Genomic DNA, 25053 nt, shown 5'->3' on the forward strand with positions numbered 1-25053 from the left:
CCTGAGCCTCCTTTTTGTTCCTTGCATCCTACAAATCACCAGAGAGGCAGGACCAATGGGTGGATCCTGCAAAGACTTACCAAAAGGAAAGTGGCTAATACCGCTGGCGTTTTAGTTAGGCTATTGTCCTTGTAAGCTCTCAGGGGTCTGTCAGTGTCCCTTTGTTGTAACAGTTAAGGGGAAGGGGAATTAATCGTCAAGGGTCCTTCTCCATGAAGATGCTGAAGGCCAGGCCAGCTGCTAGTCTAGCTCCTTCCTTGCGCTTAGCATGGATCCACAGTGAATAACCTCACCTCACTGATCCTTAACTGTTCTTCCTGGCTCTAATTTCATACATTTATTGAACAAATACTTATTAAAGGCCTCCTCTGGGCCAGCTTTCTGGCAGTGAAGGAATGAACAAAGATCTCTGCCAGGCAGTAAAAGATAGGTATTTGTTGGTGGTGTTTAGTTGCTAAGTTGTGTCCGACTCTTTGCCACCCCATAGACTGTAACCTGCCAGGTTCTTCTATCCGTCGAATTTTCCAAGCAAGAATACTGGAGTGAGTTGCCATTTCCTACTGCAGGGGATCTTCCTGACCCAGGGATCAAACCCGTGTCTCTTGCATCTCCTGGTTGGAATAAACTAGTAAATGAATATATTTTGTTGAAAGGAGATATGGAAGAGACAAGTAAAGGAGGATAGGATATGGAAGAACAGGACTTCTCAGGAGTGGTGGTTGGTCCAAAGGGAGAAGAGGGGGATCAGATGTTAAAATTTCAATAGAGAACAAGTCAGAACAAGTCTCACTGTTGTTGTGTTAATCACTCAGTCATGTCTAACTCTTTGCAACCCCGTGGACTGTAACCCTCCAGGCTCCTCTGTCCATGGGATTCTCCAGGCAAGAGTACTTGAATGGGTTGCCATTTCCTTCTCTAGAGGATCTTCCTGACCCTGGGATCGAACCCAGGTCTCCTGCATTTCAGGCAGATTCTTTACCATCTGAGCTACCAGCGAAGCCCAAGGCTCACTGAGAAGGTGGTATTTGAGCAGAGATGTGGAGGAGGAGAGAGTGAGCCCGGAAGACGTCTTGGGGAAGCACATTCTCAGCCAGGGAACAATCAGTGCAGACACCTTGAAGCTGTGGCAGAAGGAGGATGTTGGAAGACTAGGAGATGAGGTCAGATGAATGGAGAAGGAGTCAGAGCTCTTGTAAGGCCTTGCTCACCTTTCTGAGGACTTTGCTTCTCCCCTGAGAGCCATCCATGGGGGCCTTTGGGCAATCTGAACAGAGCAGTGGCATGATCTGAGGTGCTGTCCAAGGACCACTCTGGCTGCTATTTTGAGAAGACTGAAGAAGCCAGGTCAACTAGAAGGCCATTATACTTATCCAAGCAACATGTGTTAGTGGCTGAGACCAAGATGGTCCCCGTGAAGGAGTGGGCAGCACGAGCTAGTAATAGGACCGTCTGTAGTGAAGAGCATGTTCTGTATCAGCTCTGTCTAGTACCAGGGCCATTACCCACACAGGACTCAGGAGTTCTTGCAGTATGACTAGTGTGAGAATAGAACTGGATTTTCTAATTTAATTTTTTGCCATAGTTTCTCTAAGAGTTCCATTTTCCTCTATTTTTTAAATTCTAATTAACTTTAAATATTAATAGCTGGTACAACACAAGGAGTGACAATGGTCTCATTCCAGTTCTAATTAAAAATAAACACGAGTCATTGATAGATTGGAGGTGGAGTGAAAGAAGCAGAGTCGAGGGTGGCTTCCAGGTTGGGCTCCTAGAAAGGACAGCCCTCTGCCCACCGAAATGAGAAGACTGAGGTTGCGGCTTGAGGAAGCTGATCAGTAGTTGCTTGCCCAGAAAGCAAGCAGAGGTGTGAATATGTTGCCCACCAAGATTCTTGGCCTCCTTCATCAATAGAAATTGATCAGAGGTCAGATAAGATATTCAAGCAAGGCTTTATTAGGGTTCCTGCTGCAGTAGTGGGGAGTGAGAACAAACACCAGGCTCCCTTGCTCACTCCCTAAGGAAGGGGGCAAGCTTGTTCCTTATATGGGGTGAGGGTAGAGATGTGTCCAGGAGTTGAGCCAGAGGGATGGCTTGGGTGGTTTGCCCACCTCTTAGACTGTGTTGTGTGCAGGAGGCATGCACAGTACCCTGCTTTTGCTCCAGGCCCTTTGTAAGTGGCAGTGGGGTTTTTTGGTCTCTAGCTTATATTCCGGAATCTGTCCCTAACTGCATGCACATACAGTTATTTTTAGTCCTTTATAGTTTCTCTGTACTTCTCTGCTCGAGGAGAGGTATGTCCAGGTGAAAGCATTGCAGCACTGCAGCAGAGTCCCAGGTCCCAGGCCTCTCAGCTAGGTGGTGGGCTGTGTGAGCCTGGGGTTGGGCAGGTCAAGTCTGGTCTGGAGAGGTAATTGGATGTCAGTGTGCCGACGGAATCTAAGGTCCTGGGTCCCACTGAGATCAGAAGGGGGCCAGAGAGGAGAAGAGGAAAAACCAACAAAGGAGACTGGGCAGGAGCCAGCAGTGAGCAAAGAGGAGTGTGTGGCATTCCTAAAGCTGAGTGGAGAGAATGTGTCAAGGAAGAATACCATGGTTCAATATGCTACTTGCTAAAAAGAAGGACACAGATTTCATATTGAGACCTGTCTCTTACTCTGACAGTGGGGTTCTGGGGGTAGGAAGTGGGGGTGGGGGAGGGATGGTCTAAAGGCAGTTTGAAAACATCTTCAAAAAGGAAACAAGATTAAGATAAATTGATTCTGCATGAGGATGACATACCTGAGTATGAAAGAAATCACTTTAGGGTCCAGAGTTTTAACCTAGCTTGTTTAAATGAGGTGTGCAAAGCAATACAGAATACACATTAGGTGGTGGCTATGGATCTTGGTGGACAGAGAACTTGCTCCTTTAACTTTTTTTCTTTTTTTTTTCCTACTGCACTGCAAAATGAAGCGAGTCCTAGCCTCAGTTTTTTTTCTCTCTATCCTCATAGTGCTTATCCTCTTTCCTCCAACCAGAACAAATCCCTATTTGAGAGGTTTCTTTCACTCTATTGCTATAGCCTCTGGGCCCATTGGTGCTTCTTGAGAATAAGATGCAGAGTAACTGGAAGCAGCACAACCAGCACAAAAATCAGTCCCTCTCGCCAGGCATCTGCCTTCTGTCTGTAAAATGGGACTTGTTGCCAGAGCTCTGTCATCTGTCCACTCTGACTGACCCAGCCACCCCCAGCCCCGCTAATGTCAGTGCTGCCAGAAAGAGAAAATGTGTCCAGACAGCTGGCGTAGCTCTGGGTGTGTGCTGGCTTCCTGCAAGCCTGGAAAGGGGCGTTTAGGGTTGCTGCAGCACCAGTAACTTTTTGGATGTTGACAAAGTTGATAAGAAGATTGAAACAAAAGAAAAACACGGTAAACAGTGCATGCCTTACGTAGGTGGTAGAGATTTTCTTCCCTTTGGAGTCACAATTTTGTCTTGCTTTTATCTCCTTTGTCTGCAAGGTGAGATTACCCTTCCCCCACTCTTCCCCCATGAGCTGATTCACTCTTTCGGTAACAAGGTTTGTAATGGAGATTCCCAACCCGTAGGATGGAATTTTCCATATCTTAAAGCCTTAGTGGAAGTTGTCCCAGAGAGTTGGCCTCTCTCGAACACACCGTCTCTCCCTGGTCCACTGAAATATGCCTCAGGTAAGGAGGGTACCTGCCATTGGCAATCTGTCCTCCAAGGCTTCTAGAAAATGGGCACTCAGTGGCCTCTACCCCTTATGCAAAAGAGTCCTACTTTCTAAAACCCTGCCTATGGGCTCATAAAGGACTCAAGTAAATACACGTCTTTACTTTAAAAGTTGGTTTCTATAGCGTGACTTTGAAATATGTGTAGAAAGCCCAGGTTGTTAGTAGAGAGGCAGCAGCAGAAGCAGGAGTTAGGAGCTGGGTAGGTGGCGCAGCGGGTGAGGGAGTGGGCAAAGTAAGTTTGTGGCTTTGTTTCCATGGAGCTGTCTGTTCTGAATTGCCATGTTGGGCATAACAAACACTCCTACCCCCTTCCTGCAGGTAGGACCTGGGAGAAGGCAGGAAGGAGCCAGGTACAGAGGTAGGAAGATGAAGGACAGAGAGCAGACCAGGGCCAGAATGTAAAATAGGGACAGCCCAGCAGAGTTGCAGCAGTGAAGCTCAGTCTCACACCTGAAACAGCAATTTCTCTAAGACCCCTCCACTAAGCTTTGGATTCATCCATCTGGCTGCCCACCACCATCACCTACCCTGCCAGGTATCTCAAGGGCAAAAATCCAAGCCAAGACCTTTCCTTTTCACTGTAGAAATGTCTGTTTCGCCGACTCTCTGTCTTAGCTGATGGTCTCACCATTCTTTTAGCACAAACTATGAAGCTGGAAGTTTTCGTAGACTCTTCCTTCTCTTGCCTCTACCTCCTGGCAGGCCAAAGGTTCTGCTGGCTTCTTGGTGAGCTGTTCCTCACACCTACCCAATCTCTAGCCTTTCTGCTGCTGCCCCAGTAGTGCCTTCATTTGGTCAACATGCCCACTGCCTCCTTGCTCCCCTCCCTGCTCAACTCCCTGCCTGTCCCATTCATGCTGCCACAAAGTATGAAATCCCATCATATTCTTCCTTTGCTTAAAATCGTTCTTATTCACAGACAAAATCCAGTGTCTTCCACTTGTAAGATTCACAAAGCCCACTTTGACCTTGCCTTTCTGACTTCATCTTTCTCCATTTCCTGTCTTAAACTTTGTTGCTGTTGTTCAGTCGCTAGGTTGTGTTCACCTCTTTTTGTCCCCATGGACTGCAGCACGCCAGGCATCCCTGTCCTTCACTATCTCCCTGAGTTTGCTCAAATTCAGGTCCATTGAGTCAGTGATGCTATCCAACCATCTCATCCTCTCACCCTCTTCTCCTCCTGCCCTCAATCTTTCCCATTATCTGAGTCTTTTCCAATGAATCGGCTTTTTGCATCAGGTAGCCAAAGTATTGGAGCTTCAGTGTCAGTCCTTCTAATGAATATTTAGGGTTGATTTCCTCTAGTATTGACTGGTTTGATCTCCTTGCTGTCCACGGGATCTCAGGAGTCTTCTCCAGCACCACAGTTTGAAAGCATCAGTTCTTCAGCACTCTAGGCATCATTGAAATGCTTGTTCTGTCCTGAGCACATGATGCCCTTGGGGACTTCCATGGCTTTGCTCTAGTGGTCTTGCTTCCTGGAATGGCTTTTACTCCAACACCCTTCTATTCTAACCTTTATGTAACTCCTACTGTGTCTTTGAGAGTTCAGACTTTACCTCCTCCAGGAAGTCTTCCCATTGCTCCTCCATCAGCCATGCCCAAGTTACTCATACTTGTCTGTTCTCCTGCCTTGCCCTATGTTTATTTGTGTCCCTTGCCCCTCGAGATTATATTATTTCTTTGCATATTCAGGTGTCTCATTAGTGCCGAGATTGTTTCTTATTCATATTCTGCACTTAGCACAGGGCCTGGTACAACGTAAGTGCTGAATAAATGTTAAACAGCTTCCTGACTATTGAATTAAAATGCAGCACAGGACTGGTTAAGGCCTTGTTAGCTCCTCATGCAACATCCGTCATCCACTTGGGCCATTCTTTGTACCAGAGAAAGAATGACTCAGAGCAGCTATCTACAGAAGGAAATTCAATAAGAACATTTCTCCTTCTCTGGACGGTTATGCTAGAGAAATTGGTGAATCCATTTTTCCAATTTTTCTCAAAGGTGTAGATGTACTTTAGCTTCCTCTTCCGTGATGATTCTTCATGGGGACTGTTGGAGGCGTATCAGACTCCTGTGGTTTTTTTTTTGTTTCTTTTAAATGGTTGCATGTCCCCTGGCTTGGTTTTCATCTCTGCCCCAGTGTGGGAGTTACTGTCACAGAGAGTCCATTCTTCCTGATAACACTGCACCATACCTTTGAGACCTGAAAGAGACATGTAATTGTTGAGAACCTTCAATCTTGGGATATTTGTTCTGTGAAAATCTCCAAGTTGCATTAGTTAGTGGATGAATAGTATTGACAGAAAGAACAGAAGCAAAGAAGAGAGTTAAAACGAGTTCATCTGGTTTCCTCAGCTCTTAATCTGTATCCAGGCCAGTGCTGGACACTGGGGATTGAGGGCAAGTTAGTGACACAGCCCTGCTCCCTCAGTGCTTCTAATCAGACCTACAGATGCAAAACATCAGCTGAGATAGGAGCTGGTCAAGAACCCTAAACAGTTGTGTTCTGCTGCCTAAGGCCATGCTGTTGGCTCCTCAGGGTGAGGAACCAGAATTTCATTTCCTTTTAATTTTTCACAAATTGACTTCCCACTAGGGTCTACAGATCACGGGGTCCTGAACTTACTTTCAGGAGCTCCCCCTCCCACCTTAGGCCCCTCAGGCTCAAATACACAAATCAGGTCCACTGAGCAAAGCTTCAGAATCATGGTCCCACAGCCCCCAATGATGTTCCCCTAATCGAGCCCCAATTCCCTGAACAAGAAGTACATTTTATTCATTTCAAGGTGATTGCGTTCAAAAATTACAGAGTCAGGACAGTTGAGTTAAAAACAGTTGGTTTTGCAGTAATTAGAAAAACACAAGGACATGATGACTGTGGACCAATATTAAAAGAGACGCTGAAGGATAATGGCTCCAGTTCCTGGTTAATTCCTCAGCTTGAATATTTCGAGATTCACAACTAATTATGCAGAGATGATGAATTTTAAAGACGCTGCCACCCTGTCTTGCCAAGGCCAAGGACTTTGGCTATTAATAGAGCAATCAGATTTTGCTATATTGTGGAGAATTCACGCAAAGTTGCATCTATTTTAAAGCGTTCATCTGGCATATGACTTAAAGATGACAAATCGTTGTAATGTGCAAAATCGGCATTGGGTTAAACGAAATCCAAACTCATTATAATCATTCTGAGTTCTCCCAGGAGAAATCTTTTGTTTGAAATGGACACCGCAGGTAAGAGTTGTCTTTAGTCCTTGGATCTTCTGTCTTATTTAGATCATTTTAAAGATTAGCTTTATATTTGACAAACCCATCCTGACCCTAGGAGAATGAACACATGCAATAAAACACGAGGGACTTTTGTCCTAGCATTAAGCTTTCCTGGATGACAAATGGAAACTCCTGACCGTGTCAAGCAGGCTGTTCTTAGACCCTTGCCGGAACCAGGGTCTCAGATTTCTCTCTGTCACTATTTATCCACCACGGCCCTTTCAGCTGTTACGATTGGGTTTGCAGTCTGCTGAAGTGTTTTTTTGTTATTGTTGTTGTTGTTGTTTTTTGTGGAGAAAAGTGTCATGCACAATAACAAAACAAAACAAAAAACCCCACTAGCTTTTAAAACCCACGTGGTCAGAAGCTAACCATCAGAAAGAACCCACTGTGTCCTCAGACAGGCTTGAAAAAGGAGGCTGCGATGTGACTTGCATTTAATTATTAAAGCTGCATATTGGGAGGCCCTTAAGAAAGCAAATGTCACGATGGACAGAATGAGTTTACCCTCCTGTCGAAAGAGCAGTGTGCCGTGGCAAAGCCGTCGCTCAATTAAATTGGACTGCGGGATACAGAGGAGATGGAGACCAAGTCTGGGGACCCTAATGAGACATTTTGGAGGGAAGAGATACCAACCCCCCAGAGTTTGTCACTCTGTGATGGATGTTCTCCCCTCCCCCACCACCATTATCGCAGCGCCCCCCAGCACTACCCATTATAGCCCCAAACAGTTAAACAGAAGCTTGCAGAGTGGAATTTCAAAGTGCAGAGCAACTCCCTGCTTGTTGTGGAATAGGTGGGGGGAGCAAATGATACAGAATGCTGTGCAAAATAGCCATCTTTCGCTGCCAGGACTGAAAGAAAGCTGGGCAATGGATCTAAATAAATAAGCCATGAATTGGATGCCATTTCATCTGTGAAAACGTGTGCACCCCTCAGTCTCATGCAGGGGGAGCAGAAGGAAGTGGAGTCTGGTAAACCCCCAAGGCCTCTTGCCACCTTGCAGCCCCGGAAGAGTGCCTGAGATGACTTTTGCGTAGAGCTTACACAGAATCTGAGGAATACCCCCACTGTTCATACTGGGTCGTCTAGCCCAGTAGCTCTCAAACAGGGTGATTGTGACACCCAGGGGACATTTGGCAATGTCTGGAGACACTGTGGGCTGTCAACTCACAGGTGAGGAGGAGCTTGCTGTCTGGTGCATGGAGCGCGTGGATGCTGCTAAACCTCCTATAAGGCACAGGGCTGCCCCTAATAACAAAGCCTTGTCAAGCACAGGATGTCAGCAGGGCCAAGAAGCAGCCTAACAAAATTAACCCCTGGGTATCAGAAATGTTTGCTGGGAAGCACAAGCTGTCAAATATTTGCGCCAAACTATAACAGCAGAGAAATCCCCCTGCCTGCCGTGCATTTGCCCCAGGCCTGGCCCAGCTGCCTGATTTGGGGTCAGGGTGTGCTCCCTCTCCAAGGGGCTTCAGAAGGGACATGTGTGCTCCTGTCTGGGCCTCTCACGCTGGCCTGTGGAGCCTGTTCTGTGCTTCTGTCTGAGTGTCAGGGACACTGCGACTGTCTGAAGCGCTAACACAGCACAGATTGTTTAAGGCTGAGACCCATTAAGTCTCTTATTAGTATTTCATTTCTGTCTCTCTTAGAGAACATGTGCCCTGAGGAGGCGGAAATCCTTTACAGACTTGAAAGTTACCCGAGGACAGTTAATCCTCATGCTGCTCTAGTAAAGTAGGTAAATTGCAATTAGATGTTAAAAGAAGAAAAAAACATCTTCCACAGGTGTTTGGAGTTCCTGGGGGACCTCAGAGTTCATGCTTGGCTAAAAAGCACACAGTGATATTTAAAAAGGGCCCCTTGCCAGAACTCTTCCACAGAACGGTTAAGACTAGGAAGATTAACATAAATCTCAGGAATAAAAATGCAGGGTCAGTAGAAGGAGCTCTGTTGAAGAAATGGGGTCTGTGGGGAAAATAAAGGGCTCGGTATTCAGGGAAAATCTTTCTAGAGGTAATTATTAAAGTTTGAAAAAAGTGAATGTGATGTGCAAATCTTTGAGATGTAGGAGAAAAGAGACAGATGCATTCTAATTATTTAGAGTATTTTGTTCTCAGACTTGAAGAAAAATGGCAGACACCATTTCTCATGTTCTCCCACCCCACTCAGCCCTCTTCAACCAGCCAAAACCCTAGAAACCTATCTTGTACTATACAACCAAGCAGATGAGCTCAGGGAAAAAACAGGGTTCCCTTCCTAACAAGCAACTAGGAATTTTTCCAGGAAAATGTCAAGTATCATTCAGCAAATCATACAACTCTGTTGTTCTCTGTGAACTTTTCACAATTTAGAAACCAAAAGCAATGGGCCATTTGGCGAAATGTGTGGGACATGCCTGTAAGTGAGAGTTAGGACACTTGTGTTCTTATGAGTACACTTTGTGGCCCTGAACCAGTAATGTTAGCTTTTCTGAGCCTTTGTTCATCTGCCATCCAATGTCCACCTTGCCTCCTTCTCATGGAATAGTTCAGATTTGAAAATGGATGTCACAAGGCTTCCAACCTGCAGAGTGCTAAATAAACATGAGTGGAACTGTGTTAAATATATTGAAGAAGAGAACAATTCCTAGAATTTAAGGTTGAGGTTATCAGAAAAGGGGAGGAGGGCACATGGACCTTGCAAACTGTGGGCTGAAATAATGTTAGGCTATAGCCTCAGAAAGGTTATAAAGCCCCCTCATAACTTAGCCAGGGTTATACAGTTTCATTAAGGGAAATATCATAGTCTCTTTATCTGTTGTTAAAATTCAGCCTAAATAAGAAAGAACTGATTTAAACTTCCATGAAACAAGCCCAGTAGCATCCTCCATCCTTTATTATTTATTTTTGCAATGAGTAGCAATATCCCAAGCTATCACTCAGGATCATTGTTTCCAGGTTCAATTACATGAGACCCAAGAAATATGGTGAGGCTGGATCAGGTGGGGAAAAGTTCCATTTTTAATTAGACCATGAATTTTATTATAAATGAATAAATCAGCATACTCTTTAAGAAATTTAATTAGAAAAGGAGACAGCATTCTTTTCATGGTATTGGCCAAGCTGACTCTCAGTCTTGGGCAGGCAGAAATGGTTAACGGTTGGCTCCCAGCCGCCCCCTGATCAGCTTACTCACCTGTTTATGAACCCCTACAGAAGCATCATAAACAGTGCTTTCTTCCACCTTCATCTTCTCACATTTTTAAAAGCCTTCCTTCTATCTTGGTTTGTTTGGCCCATCCAGGGCTATTGTCTCTTTTCATCCTGGAATGTTCCCGCCCCTCCCCCCAAAAAACCTCTAGGTATCTTCTTGAATTTGATTAGGATTCCATAAAAAGAGAGGTGACAGGATCAGTATTTTTAGGGAAGACCCAAAGCTATGCTAACATTGTTCACAGTGCCCACAGGACCTTTGAGATGTGAAGAAGCACTCAGTTAGCTAGCTGGAAGAAGCATGCCTGTGTCTTCTTGGACCATAACTTACTTAGTGATATCGAGCAAGCCTCTCCCTTCCGTCATTTGGCCCATCTAGAACTAGATATCTTCCGGATCCTCCTGCCCCAACCAGGCCTGATGTTCTATCACTACAGCCTATAAATAAAGACTGTAATGATTTGGACATCAAGCTTCAAGCTTCAAGATCCAGCAGCCTTAGCTATTTGGAGAGCTTCTCAGAGTTTTCATCAGGTCTCATTTATCAAAATTTGATTTTATTGTTTTGATCACAGAAGCCACTTCCCTTCTTTGGTGCCCCTTGCCTCGTGTAGGTTAACCGTCTTTACGGCTTTCTTGTTCATCCTTCTAGTCTTTCTTTGTGCAAATCAAGGAAATGCAAACAAATACTTTGTATTACAAAGTGAAGCAAACTGTATACTGTGCTTCATCTTGTTCTGTTTTCCTTCAACTCACAATATATCCTGGAGATCACTCCATGTCAGTACATAAAAGTCTTCCTCCTTCTTTCTCACAGCTATGTTGTATGGCTGTACCATAATTAATGTGACTAGTCCTCTATGGAATGGATTTCCAGATTTAGACTTTTGAGTCATAGTATAAAAGCATTTGGCAGAAAGTGAAGAGGAACTAAAAAGCCTCTTGATGAACGTGAAAGTGGAGAGTGAAAAAGTTGGCTTAAAGCTCCACATTCAGAAAACGAAGATCATGGCATCTGGTCCCATCACTTCATGGGAAATAGATGGGGAAACAGTGGAAACAGTGTCAGACTTTATTTTTGGGGCTCCCAAATCACTGCAGATAGTGACTGCAGTCATGAAATTAAAAGATGCTTACTCCTTGGAAGGAAAGTTATGACCAACGTAGATAGCATAGTCAATAGCAGAGACATTACTTTGCCAACAAGGGTCCATCTAGTCAAGGCTATGGTTTTTCCAGTGGTCATGTATGGATGCGAGAGTTGGACTGTAAAGAAGGCTGAGTGCCAAAGAATTGATACATTTGAACTGTGGTGTTGGAGAAGACTCTTGAGAGTCCCTTGGACTGCAAGGAGATCCAACCAGTCCATTCTAAAGGAGATCAGTCCTGGATGTTCACTGGAAGGAATGATGCTAAAGCTGAAACTCCAGTACTTTGGCCACCTCATGCGAAGAGTTGACTCATTGGAAAAGACTCTGATGCTGGGAGGGATTGAGGGCAAGAGGAGAAGGGGACGACAGAGGATGAGATGGCTTGATGGCATCACTGACTCAATGGACGTGAGTCTGAGTGAACTCTGGGAGTTGGTGATGGACAGGAGGCCTGGCGTGCTGTGATTCATGGGGTTGCAAAGAGTCAGACACAACTGAGCGACTGAACTGAACTGACTGATAAAAGCATTCGTTGTCAGAGGAGTTGGGCTATTTTCACATCCACGTGTGATCAACATGCCTCATCCCCCAAAGCCTCACCATCAAATTTAAGGTCAAACTACTGTGCTCTGCCAGTCTTACATAGGAAAAATGTAGTGAAAAACAGTGTGGTTTGAATTTTATTTATCTTATGAATAGCAAGGCTGAGAACTTCTGCTTAGATCTACTTAAATGTCATCTGTATTTCTAAATCTGTGAATCATCTGCAAGTAACCTTTGCCCAATTTTTTATTGAGTTATGTAGGTCTTTTTCAACACCATTTCTAAGAGCTTTATAAAATTTAGGGAGATTATTCCTTTGTTTGTGATACAAATTGTCCATGACATTCCCAGTTTTTTCATTTCCCTGTGATGTCACTTTGGATGTTCTTTGCAATAAGTTTTATTTTCTTTCATAGGGTCAAGTCCATCGGTCTTTTATGATAAGCCTTTGTACACTGCAAGTTTATTAATTTAAAAAACTCATGTTTTTTCATAGTAACCCAGACAGTGTGTATTTTTGTCCTCACATATGGATCCAAACTTTTCTTTTTGACTATCCAGTTGTCTTATGTCAGTTTTGTATCAAAGAGATACTTTAAAAAAGATAAGATCAATCAATTTCTTTTATGACCAGCTGTGAAGGAGACAATTTTGTAACTGAAGAAAAATGAAAAGACCTTAGTTTCTTCTGGTACAATAACTCAGTTAGCCAGCCTGATCCTTTCAACCCCATATTCTGTGTCAGTCATTTCACCATCAGGCCTAATTAATGCAAAAAGAATCATACGACCCATGGCCAGGTGAAGGAACATCCTTTGTTTCCAGTGGTCTTCTGGATGAATCGTAGAGTGTGCTGTCCTATTGTGACTAATTTTGGGAGGCTATTACAGGCCTGCATATGAGCAAGGAGAGGAAGTTAAGTGTGCATGAAAAGGCTCCTAGGACATTTGGGCTCTCCTTTGGCCATGCTTGTGGTGGACTCTGCTCGTGCTTGTTGGGAACTCATCTCTAAGTTAAGTGCTATGGGCATTGGAAAGGAAGCATGAGGCATGGTCCTGCCCACACAGAATGCACAGTCTAGTAGTAATAGTAGAGAGAAGAAGTTAGAAATTCTAAAAGTCACTAACAATAATATCAGCAGCATATAAGTAAGTTCCCAAAAGTATGGTTACAGACACCCCACCCCTGCTTATGCGTCTTTGTCCCACTTAGAATGCCTTCTCAGTAACCTAACATAGTGGACTGTCATAGGGTCTTATTTTCCTGTGTCAAATAAAGACTTGTTTTCCACATTTCAAATGGAGTGAACCATCTCAAGTCAAAACTCGAGATCTGGGCTTATATCCTTCTCCTGGGATTCCACAATCTTCTTGTTTCACCATGACCATCAAATCACTACTATGCCTGTCTACCTCCCTGCTTGTTTCTTAACAGCAGAAATTGTGATCTTTTCCGCTGAATCTCTGGCATATGAGAAGAGCTTACTGGAGGCTTATTGAAGGGCCGGGTGTATGAATGGTCTGTGACTCTGAGATTGAGTGCTAACAAGGATTTCCAGCAAAAGGCAAGAAGCAGTCATGCTATCTCCCTGAAAGGGACTTTGGGAGCCAGTCTTGAATAATCGATTTTGAGTTGGCATAAAGGGGAAGAGAATTTCTCCTTGGACCTAGTGAGGGAATTGGGAAGTGAAGAGAGGGTCAGAAGAGGGCAGTGACAGTCAGTCTTCCCCAAAGGTACAGCATAACAGAGGTCATGTGGTTTTATGAGAGTAATTTATATAAAGTTGATGCCAACCTGCAGTTGTTGTGATCTGTCTGTGCCAGTGAGTTTGAGAGGTGAGCTAGAACACATGTAATCAGCAGGCTTGGATTTACTATTACTGTTCCCAGAATCTGCCTTTCAACCTGAATCTGTCCTGCAGCCTTTGCTGAAAAACAGTAATCAGAAAACTTGCCTCTCTCTCTTTCTGCTTTTCCGCTTCATTTGTAATAACCTAGAGCACAAAAGTGTTAGAAGAGAACTCAGACGTTATCTTGCCCATCTTCTCTCTTGCTGGAATGTAAGCTCCTCGAGGGCAGGAGTTTCTGTTTTGTTTAGTGCCGTAGCCTAAGAATTTCTTGGATATTTATTTGATAAATGAAGAATGACTTAATCCCCCGTATCCTATTCTTATTCATTCTCTCCTTCATGACTGTACAAATCAGGCTATTCCATCGGAAAGAATTTAATTATTAAAACATTTAATTGAGATTTTCTATCCCATACACTGGTGAGGGAGGAGGACAGGAGGATCTGTGTGCCATTTGGGTCACACAGTAATAATAGCTGGGAGAAACATGGTCTTGATGGATTGTGGATAAAGATTACACTCAGCATATGCTCAGGAGAACCATGAAATCCAAAGTTCTCTTTGGTATCTAATGCACAGTTTGCTAAGATAGTGGATGAAAGAATGCATACCTGTATGAATGCATGAATGCATGAATGAATGAATGAGTGGATGGGACAGCCAGATATACTGGGAAATACTCATGAAGGATTTGGAGTCAGGAAAACTTGAATTGATATCCATAGCATGTGGTATCACTGAGCTTCTCTGAGCCTCAATTTCTCATCCATCAAATGACAATAATAATGCTTAAATGTAAGATTTTAATGAGACAGTATATGCATCATGCCTTTTTGAAAGGTGTCCTTTAATGCTGGCTGTTGTTATTGCTATAAATTAATTTACAAGTAAAGGCTCAGTGAGGTACAGCTCTGGTACGGAAGGGTGACAGAAGCCTGGAAGAGGTTCAACCCAGACACTTTTCTTGTACCTGAAATGTCATAATGGAGGGTTTTCAGAGAGAAAAGGAAAACATAGAGTGGGACTGGGGGTCCCCATGCTAGAACCTTCTGGACACACCTTTGTCATATGTTATTATTAACAATGCTCATGTGTTTCTGGACATTTAAACAGCACAAGGACTGAATGTGTTATTTTGTTCATTGTTAGATCACCAGTGCCTAGAACAGTGCCTGGCACATAGGAGGCACCTAATAAATGCTTGTCAAATGAGTGAAAAGCATTACTTCTGAAATGAATTATTCTCTTCATAAAAACTCAGTTGGGTTTTCAGAGGAAAGCATAAAATGAACCAGTGTCTTAGAATTTCTCAGTGTCTTTCTCAAAAGTAAAAAAAAAAAATTGTTTTTTTAAATTATCATGTCAGTGCCACAAAATGTCTCTTTGGAGTGCAAAGTTCACACACATAATGTGCTTAAATCACAAATGTTATTCAGTATAATACCAGTTGGATCATAAGATGAAAGAAATTATGGGCTAAAACAGCTCTTTAAGATATGCATTCAGAAAGCAAAATGAGTTTAATTCCTTGGTTCCAGAGGAAGATGGTATTTAGCCTGGATAATACTTCAGGATTTACCACTATGTCAAATTACACTTTTCACTTTTTTTTTCTGATAAAATGTACCATGCTGTATAGCATCATTTTTAAAAAGAAATGTGCTGATGATTTGGGGCAGGGAAGAGTGTTCCACCTTTCAAAACACTGAACCTTGGGTCTAAGAACACAGGTTTTTAGAGTTACATTTGAGGGGGAAGTTAGCCTGAAGTTCTATGAAAAGGATGTATAGTTCTAAAAGAAAGATTCTTTGATCAGTGATGAAGCAGTGATGATAGGCATTCTAGTCTTATGGCTCATTTTTAAAGGGGCTGTTTCAGTGTTTCCCCATTTAGGATGATGGTTTTTTGTATTTTTGTTGTTGTTATTTTTTGGTAAATTAACTTTATCATGTTACAGAATTCTGTTTTAATCCTAGTTAACTAAGAGGTTTTTTATAAAATCATATATTCATGTTGACTTTTATCAGAGAGTATAGAGGCATCTAATGAGATGATCATGTGGTTTTTACCTTTAGTCTCTTAATGAAATAAAAGATATAAATATATTTAAAAATTAAACCAGCCTTATATCCTTGTGATAAACCCAATCTATCTATAATATAGTAATATTTTATATATACTGATACATTTAATTAGTTAGTATTTTTGCTTCAGTTCAGTTCAGTCGCTCAGTCGTGTCCAACTCTGCGACCCCATGAACCGCAGCACACCAGGCCTCCCTGTCCATCACCAACTCCCAGAGTTCACCCAGATTCACGTCCATCGAGTCAGTGATGCCATCCAGCCATCTCATCCTCGATCGTCCCCTTCTCCTTCTGCCCCCAATCCCTCCCAGCATCAGAGTCTTTTCCAATGAGTCAACTCTTCGCATGAAGTGGCCAAAGTACTGGAGTTTCAGCTTTAGCATGATTCCTTCCAAAGAAATCCCAGGGTTGATCTCCTTCAGAATGGACTGGTTGGATCTCCTTGCAGTCCAAGGGACTCTCAAGAGTCTTCTCCAACACCACAGTTCAAAAGCATCAATTCTTCAGCGCACAGCCTTCTTCACAGTCGAACTCTCACATCCATACATGACCACTGGAAAAACCATAGCCTTAACTAGACGGACCTTAGTTGGCAAAGTAATGTCGCTGCTTTTGAATATGTTATCTACGTTGGTCATAACTTTTCTTCCAAGGAGTAAGTGTCTTTTAATTTCATGGCTGCAGTCACCATCTGCAGTGATTTGGGAGCCCCAAAAAATAAAGTCTGATACTGTTTCCACTGTTTCCCCATCTATTTCCCATGAAGTGATGGGACCGGATGCCATGATCTTCGTTTTCTGAATGTGGAGCTTTAAGCCAACTTTTTCACTCTCCTCTTTCACTTTCATCAAGAAGCTTTTTAGTTCCTCTTCACTTTCTGCCATAAGGGTGGTGTCGTCTGCATATCTGAGGTTGTTGATATTTCTCCTGGCAATCTTGATTCCAGCTTGTGTTTCTTCCAGTCCAGTGTTTCTCATGATGTACTCTGCATATAAGTTAAATAAGCAGGGTGACAATATACAGCCTTGACGTACTCCTTTTTCTATTTGGAACCAGTCTGTTGTTCCATGTCCAGTTGTAACTGTTGCTTCCTGACCTGCATACAGATTTCTCGAGAGGCAGGTCAGGTGGTCTGGTATTCCCATCTCTTTCAGAATTTTCCACAGTTTATTGTGATCTACACAGTGAAAGGCTTTGGCATAGTCAATAAAACAGAAGTAGATATTTTTCTGGAACTCTCTTGCTCTTTCCATGATCCAGCGGATGTTGGCAATTTGATCTCTGGTTCCTCTGCCTTTTCTAAAACCAGCTTGAACATCAGGAGGTTCTCGGTTCACGTATTGCTGAAGCCTGGCTTGGAGGATTTTGAGCATTACTTTTACTAGCATGTGAGATGAATACAATTGTGCGGTAGTTTGAGCATTCTTTGGCATTGCCTTTCTTTGGGATTGGAATGAAAACTGACCTTTTCCAGTTCTGTGGCCACTGCTGAGTTTTCCAAATTTGCTGGCATATTGAGTGCAGCACTTTCACAGCATCATCTTTCAGGATTTGAAATAGCTCAACTGGAATTCCATCACCTCCACTAGCTTTGTTCATAGTGATGCTTTCTAAGGCCCACTTGAGTTCACATTTTAGGATGTCTGGCTCTAGATGAGTGATCACACCATTGTGATTATCTGAGTCGTGAAGATCTTTTTTGTACAGTTTTTCTGTGTATTCTTGCCACCTCTTAATATCTTCTGCTTCTGTTAGGTCCATACCATTTCTGTCCTTTATCGAGCCCATCTTTGCATGAAATGTTCCCTTGGTATCTCTAATTTCCTTGAGGAGATCTCTAGTCTTTCCCATTCTGTTCTTTTCCTCTATTTCTTTGCATTGATCACTGAGGAAGGCTTTCTTATCTCTTCTTGCTATTCTTTGGAACTCTGCATTCAGATGCTTATATCTTTCCTTTTCTCCTTTGCTTTTCACTTCTCTTCTTTTCACAGTTATTTGTAAGGCCTCCCCAGACAGCCATTTTGCTTTTTTGCCTTTCTTTTCCATGGGGATGGTCTGGATCCCTGTCTCGTGTACAGTGTCACGAACCTCGTTCCATAGTTCATCAGGCACTCTGTCTATCAGATCTAGGCCCTTAAATCTATATCTTACTTCCACTGTATAATCATAAGGGATTTGATTTAGGTCATACCTGAATGGTCTAGCGGTTTTCCCTACTTTCTTCAATTTGAGTCTGAATTTGGTAAGAAGGAGTTCATGATCTGAGCCACAGTCAGCTCCTGGTCTTGTTTTTGTTGATGTATTATTAAACCATTTAATTATTTATTGCTATTCAATTTATTATTAACCCATTTTGTTAAATGGGATGAAATGGCTAAGTGGTGTTATTTTCCTGTGCTTTCTTTACCTTGTACTTTCTTATACTTTACTATCAAAATAACACTGGTCTTGTAAAAATGACTAGGGAATACTCCCTCTTTTTCTGTTCTTTTTAAGAAGTTGTATGAGTTAGAATATCTTATCCTGATATTTTCTTTGTAAGAATATTATTAATGATGCTTTAATTTCATTAATAGCTATAAAATTTTTCTGGGTTCTTCATCTTCCTTCAGTTCTGATAAACTGTGTAATGTTTCATGAGAATATATCTCTGTCTAAGTTTTTATGTTTATTGACATAAACTAGCTGATTGATTTTACTTATTATCATTTTGGTCTCTACTACATGTGCAGTTACATTCTCCTTTTTTTCATAATATTATTTAATGTTTCTTTTTGTTTAAATCGGTCTTAGCAGTGGTTTGTAAACTTTGCAAGTCTTTTCCAAAAACTAATTTTAACTTTGCTCAATCTATAGTTTTTAAATTGTATTTTATTGATTTCTTTCCTTATTTTTATCATATTTCTTTCACCTTTGCTTAGTTATTTTCTCTTATTCTGACTCTCACAAGTGCATTTAGCTAGTTCATATCTTATGTTTCTGTTTCTTTTATCTCTTTCTTTTTCTAGTGTTCAAGCATTTATTTTTTGTTGTTGTTGTTATTTTCAAAAAAGTTTTCCTCTCCTCTTTTATAGCATTCTCTCTTTCAGTTTAGATGTTATGGACGTGTCCATTAAAAAACACAAAAGAACTTATGTAAACCTGCTCTACTAGAAATAATAAGGAATGTTTTGCAAGGTGACTTAATATAAGATCAATATTTTAAAATTTTATTGTATTTTGATTTAACAGTAACAGTAAATTAGAAGCATGACTTTACAAATTCCTTCTGAACTGAAGGAAGGGAAAGGTTTCTGAATACAAAAAGCATTGTTGTTGTCCAGTCACAAACTCTTGTCCAACTCTCTGAGACCCCATGGACTGCAGCATGCCAGGCTTCCCTGTCCTTTACTATCTCCAGGAATTTGCTCACATTCATGTCCTTTGAGTTGGTGATGCTATCCAACCATCTCGTTCTCTGCCATCCTCATTTTCTTTTGCCTTCAATCTTTCCCAGCATCAGGGTCTTCTCCAGTGAGTCTGCTCTTCACCTCAGGTGGCCAAAGTATTGAAGCTTCAGCTTTAGCATCAGTCCTTCCAGTGAATATTCAGGGCTAATTTCCTTTAGTACTGACTACTTTCATCTCCTTGCTTTCCAAAGGACTCTGAAAAGTCTTCTCCAGGACCACTATATGTGTGTGTGTCTGTGTGTATGTATACATATATGTATATATATACAGTATTTATATTGTGTATACATATAAATATTGCATTTATATCTTGTGTTCATATATGGTTCTATATATATCTGCATATATATGCTTCTAAGGTATTTTTTAATACACACACATGCATATGCACATAGAAGAGGTATGTAGGTAAAGGTAGAGCAGTGTAAACTGGATACTAGGATAAGAAGATCTAGGTGGTAATCCCAACCCTATAACAATGGAGAAAACACTCCTCTCTTCTGGACCTCAGTGTAAAATAAGTGTTGGGCTAGATGAATTCTGAAGTTCTAGCTGGCTTTCAGAAGTTTATGCTAAAATGTGGACATCATCAATTTTAAAGACAAGCTCTTGGGTCCTCCTTTTTCTTCATAATTTGTTTCATCAGTTCAGTTCAGTTCAGTCGCTCAGTCATGTCCAACTCTCTGTAACCCCATGGAGTGCAGCATTCCAGGCTTCCCTGTCCATCACCAACTCGTGGAGCCTACTCAAACTCATGTCCGTTGAGTCGGTGATACCATCCAAACATCTCATCCTCTGTCGTCCCCTTCTCCTCCTGCCCTCAATCTTTCCCAGCATTGGGGTCTTTTCAAATGAGTCAGTTCTTTGCATCAGGTGGCCAAAGTATTGGAGTTTCAGCTTCAACATCAGTCCTTCCAATGAACATCCAGGACTGATCTCCTTTAGGATGGACTTGTTGGATCTCCTTGCTGTCCAAGGGACTCTCAAGAGTCTTCTCCAACACCACAGTTCAAAAGCATCAGTTCTTCGGTGTTCAGCTTTCTTTATAGTCCAACTCTTACATCCATACATGACTACTGGAAAAATCATGTCTTTGACTAGACAGACCTTTGTTGGCAAAGTAATGTCTCTACTTTTTAACATGCTGTCTAGGTTGGTCATAACTTTTCTTCCAAGAAGCAAGCGTCCTTTAATTTCATGGCTACAGTAGCCATCTGAAGTGATTTTGGAGTGCAAGAAAATAAAGTCTCTAGCTGTTTCCATTGTTTCCCCATCTGTTTGCCATGAAGTGGTGGGACCAGATGCCATGATCGGAGTTTTCTGAATGTTGAGTTTTAAGCCAACTTTTTCACTCTCTTCTTTCACTTTCATCAAGAGGCTCTTTAGTTCTTCTTCACTTTCTGCCAAAAGGGTGGTGTAATCTGCATATCTGAGGTCATTGATATTTCTCCCAGCAATCTGGATTCCAGCTTGTGCTTCTTCCAGCCCAGCATTTCTCATGATGTACTCTGCATATAAGTTAAATAAACAGGGTGACAATATACAGCCTTGATGTACTCCTTTCTTGATTTGGATCCAGTCTGTTGTTCCATGTCCAGTTCTAACTGTTGCTTCTTGACCTGCATACAGATTTCTCAGGAGGCAGGTCATGGTGGTCTGGTATTCCCATCTCTCGAAGAATTTTCCACAGTTTGTTTTGATCCACATAGTCAAAGGCTTTTCTATAGTCAATAAAGTAGAAGTAGATATTTTTCTGGAACTCTCTTGCTTTTTTGATGATCCAACAGATGTTGGCAATTTGATCTCTGGTTCCTCTACCTTTTCTAAATCCAGCTTGAACATCTGGAAGTTCATGGTTCACAGACTGTTAAAGCCTGGCTTGGAAAATTTTGAGTATTATTTTACTAGCATGTGAGATGAGTGCAATTGTGTGGTAGTTTGAGCATTTGTTGGCATTGTCTTTCCTTGGGATTGAAATGAAAAATGGCCTTTTCCAGTCATGTGGCCACTGCTGAGTTTTCCAAATTCCTCCCAGTATTTGCCTCATAGAGGTAAACACCTCCTAAGTCAGAATTTGATGTCACTAGGGCCTTGCAAGCAAGTTACATTTTAAATCTGACTCAACTTTTCAATGTAGGTTATGATTACAAACAAGTTCCCAAGGAGGGGAAGAGATTAAATTATATCAAATGATGTCAGTAGTTAGATCAACTCACATAAAAACTGAAAATTAACCTTTGAGTGATCTGGAAGTCACTGCAGATCTAGACCGGAAGGAGAGCATAGAATAATAAGTCGGTCGTCCAGTTGGAGAGGGCTTAGGAAAGAGGAGAGAGGAATTAGATACAGTAAATATATATAAATCTTGCAAGATTTTTACTGTAAATGGTATAAATAAATGGTGTCACTGGAGAAGTATTTTTTTTCTTTTTAGATAGGAAAAATGACTACACAGTGTATACTGAAGAAAATAATCTTGTAAAATTAGGAGAAAAACTGATGCTGTAGGAGGTGTGTACAAGTAGAGGGGCTGCCCTTAGATAGGAACATGTGTTTATGCGTGATAACTAGGAGGCAGGAGAATTTATGGGCAGATGGTATTAGATATGAATGGGACCTTGTGCAAATTCTCCTCTGCTTGGTTCTGTTTTCTTAGGAAAATAGAAAGCAAGGTCATCAGCTCAGAGTAAGAACTGATAAGAAGGTGTTGAAATTTTGGAGAGGAGAAAGCATGAGATAGGCTCACATAGGGGAGAGGGAGAGCCAATAGGCTAGAGAAATTAAGCAGGATTGTCTACTTGACATTAGGAATTATGAATTAAATGAAACCAGCGACTAGGGTTGTGTGTTTAGCTACATCCATATTCAGCAGCACGAATGAAAAATAGCCAGTGAGTTGGACTTCACAAAGTTAACTCTTTGCCAGGTGGTACCACAGAGAAAAAGGCAGTGGAGTTGAAAGCACTTGAAAGGAAGTGATTACAATGATGAGCCTTGAAGACAAAGTTAGCTAAAAATGAAAATGTTGACATGAGGGATATAAGGAACCATTAAAAAAAATGTAGAATCGATGGATGATAGATTCAAATCAAAAGATTGTTGAGCTGAAGTATTAGAAGGAATAAGCTGTTAAAAGAGGAGGCTGGGAAGTTTGAAATTGAGGTTCAGGAGAAGTTTCATTTGATGGCAGTGGGTGTGGGTGGAAGACCAGCCCTGTGGAAGACCACAGCCAGGGCTTTCAAATAATTATCTTCATGGACATTGAAATCATCAAGATTTTTAACTAGAGTTACATCAGAGAATGTGATAGTATAAGCTAAAATCATCAAGGAATTAGAGGAAATGACCAGGAGATCCATAGAGGATTATAGCAAAGATGGGAAATAAATGGCAGTCAGAGGACATGAAATTCAATCCTGAGGCAACAGAGGGGAAGGAGGATTTCTACTGCACCTCCAGGCCCAGTGGTACAAAGGGGGTAGGGAAGAAAGTAGCCACCACTTGAGAGGGCTTCATGGGAAGCCATTTCCCCAAAGAAGAGTCAGATTTCAGTAAGAGTTAGAAGATGAAGTGGGTGTTCAGAGAGGCTGAGGGTATGTAGGTAATATTTCTATTTGTTTACTTCGAGTTTCAAGAGCACAGGGGCAGGGATAGGAGAGAGATTCTACGTGAAATAAGACTCAAATGGAGATGAGGGTCAGGGGATGATGAATCACCCCAGAGTTCTAAGTTTTTTGTGATTACTGATACATACACATGTATGAGTCTTTGTGAGATTAACCTTGAGATTTCCAGGAACATGATAGTGGCAAGACTGTGGATATCAGCCCTGAGATTTCCAGGAAAATGATAGTGGCAAGACTGTAGATATGAGAGGGCAGACTGGAGGAGAGGGAGATGTCCCTCCAGAAGTAGGACAATATGGAACGCCCCCCCCCCACCCCGCCCCTCTAATCCTTCCAGTGACGATGCAGAGCTCAAGGGTGGGTCATTCTTATCTGAAGCATTTTTGCACTAAGCCTCCATTTCTCTCCTGCCAATGGCAGTATGGAGGCGAGTGGAGGAATGGTCTTACTATGAGCATTCAGAACTCCTGAAGATGTAGAGATCAAAAGACAGATGTTCTCACTACTCATGATGGAAAATTTCTTAAAATATCTTGCATACAGTACATCTGGGTGACTCAGTACAGAGCAGAGGCAAATGAAAGGATTTAGTTTCTTTTTTTCTAAGTGTTCAGAGTAAAAAGACAGTTGACTTGACATGTGCCTGGTTTATCATTTGGAATGTAGCCTTAGGTTAGACCCCAAAACACAACGATGAAAATCAAGATGGAAATCTGTTTCCTTCTCCATCTCAGTCCAGAGGTAGGAAGATGAGTCCTGCGGTGGTGTTCTGTAAAATCATCCAGGTACTCATGTTCCTTTCATGTGTTACTTCACCACCTGCTGGGGTGTGATTCTCATCCTTATAAACCAAGCTGACTCACCAGTCCCTCATCTGTCTTCCAGCTCCCAGGAAGGGAGAAAGAGGAAATGGAGGACAAAGGTACCCATTTTATGGATACAATCTAGAAGATACATATATCACTTCATTCAGAGCCACTGGTCAGAATTTAGACATATGGCCATGCCTAGATGCAAGGGCATCTGCAAAATGTGGCCTGTAGCTGGGAGGCCAAAACCCCAATTAAACCTCAGAAGGTTCAATTATTAAAAGGAAAAATAGGATATTAGATACTGGCTGACAGTTAACTACCTATGTTACTGATGTGACCACATAAGAAAAAGGAGTAACTTTAATAATCATACTTTGTAACTAGCACATCAGAACTTAGACATCTAAGGAGTACCAGGGGATTATATGTTTTTATCAGTAATGCTAAATTTGCTCAAAATACTGTTAGAGATATAAAAACTATGAACTATAAAAATATGCAATTATAGAACTTTATAACAAGATGATTTTACTCATATAGCTTATTCCCTCATGAATTATTTATTTTGGTATCCCTAAACATGTTAATGTTTACACAAAATAAGTGTTTAATTAATGAGTGACTCAGTCAATCTGTCTTGTATATTCATTTCAACTGACTGAGGAGGAAAATCCAACCCATTGTTCAGAATGTTGTTGTGTTCCCTTAAAGTGGATGTTTTCATCCACTAGAGGTGAATTTGGTTTTTGGAATCAGCCCATCATTATTAAGACACAAATCTGGTGAATCCAGGCAATAATACCATTTATGGTCAAAAACAAAATATGACATGTAACTTTGAAATAATGGAGCTAATAACCTGATTCTGAAAGCAACTTCAAAAGAAAAATTCCCACAGAATAAATTTATATGTTTATAAAGAGGACTTGAATATATTGAAAAGAACAGTGTTTGAATACTTACATTGAACACGTTAATTACTTAAAAATTTTTCAAAACATTGTGGAAATCTGGTAATAACAAATACCTTTTATCCTCAAATGGTAACAGACTCAGACTATATATCCTAGAAATTACTCTGCACCTGAGAGAGTCCTACCCTGAGGTTCTTAGACCCATGGTGATCCTGGAAGGAGGTAATAGGGAGGCTTGGGAGTCCCAACTAAAGGAAACTTCATAATGAAACTGAAGGGCATGGAGGAGACAACATGGTTCCCAGTGATGCTGGTCGGGAGAGAGGCAAGATGACGAAAAACAGAAAATACAAACACGCAAAAATCAATAAGTCTTCTGTAGATGGTGTGAACAGCCTGCAATTTCCCGCACACTGTGTGA

At 41.7% G+C, this 25053-nt stretch overlaps 1 protein-coding gene across 9 annotated transcripts in view; it reads left to right on the forward strand.

The window, feature by feature from the left end:
• The window catches only part of NCKAP5 (NCK associated protein 5), a 1138328-nt gene that overhangs the window by 1068020 nt on the left and 45255 nt on the right, over positions 1 to 25053 (forward strand). The gene's annotated exons all lie outside the window — the stretch shown is intronic.

This window comes from Ovis canadensis, chromosome 2, assembly GCF_042477335.2.
Source record: "Ovis canadensis isolate MfBH-ARS-UI-01 breed Bighorn chromosome 2, ARS-UI_OviCan_v2, whole genome shotgun sequence".
NCBI lineage: Eukaryota > Metazoa > Chordata > Mammalia > Artiodactyla > Bovidae > Ovis > Ovis canadensis.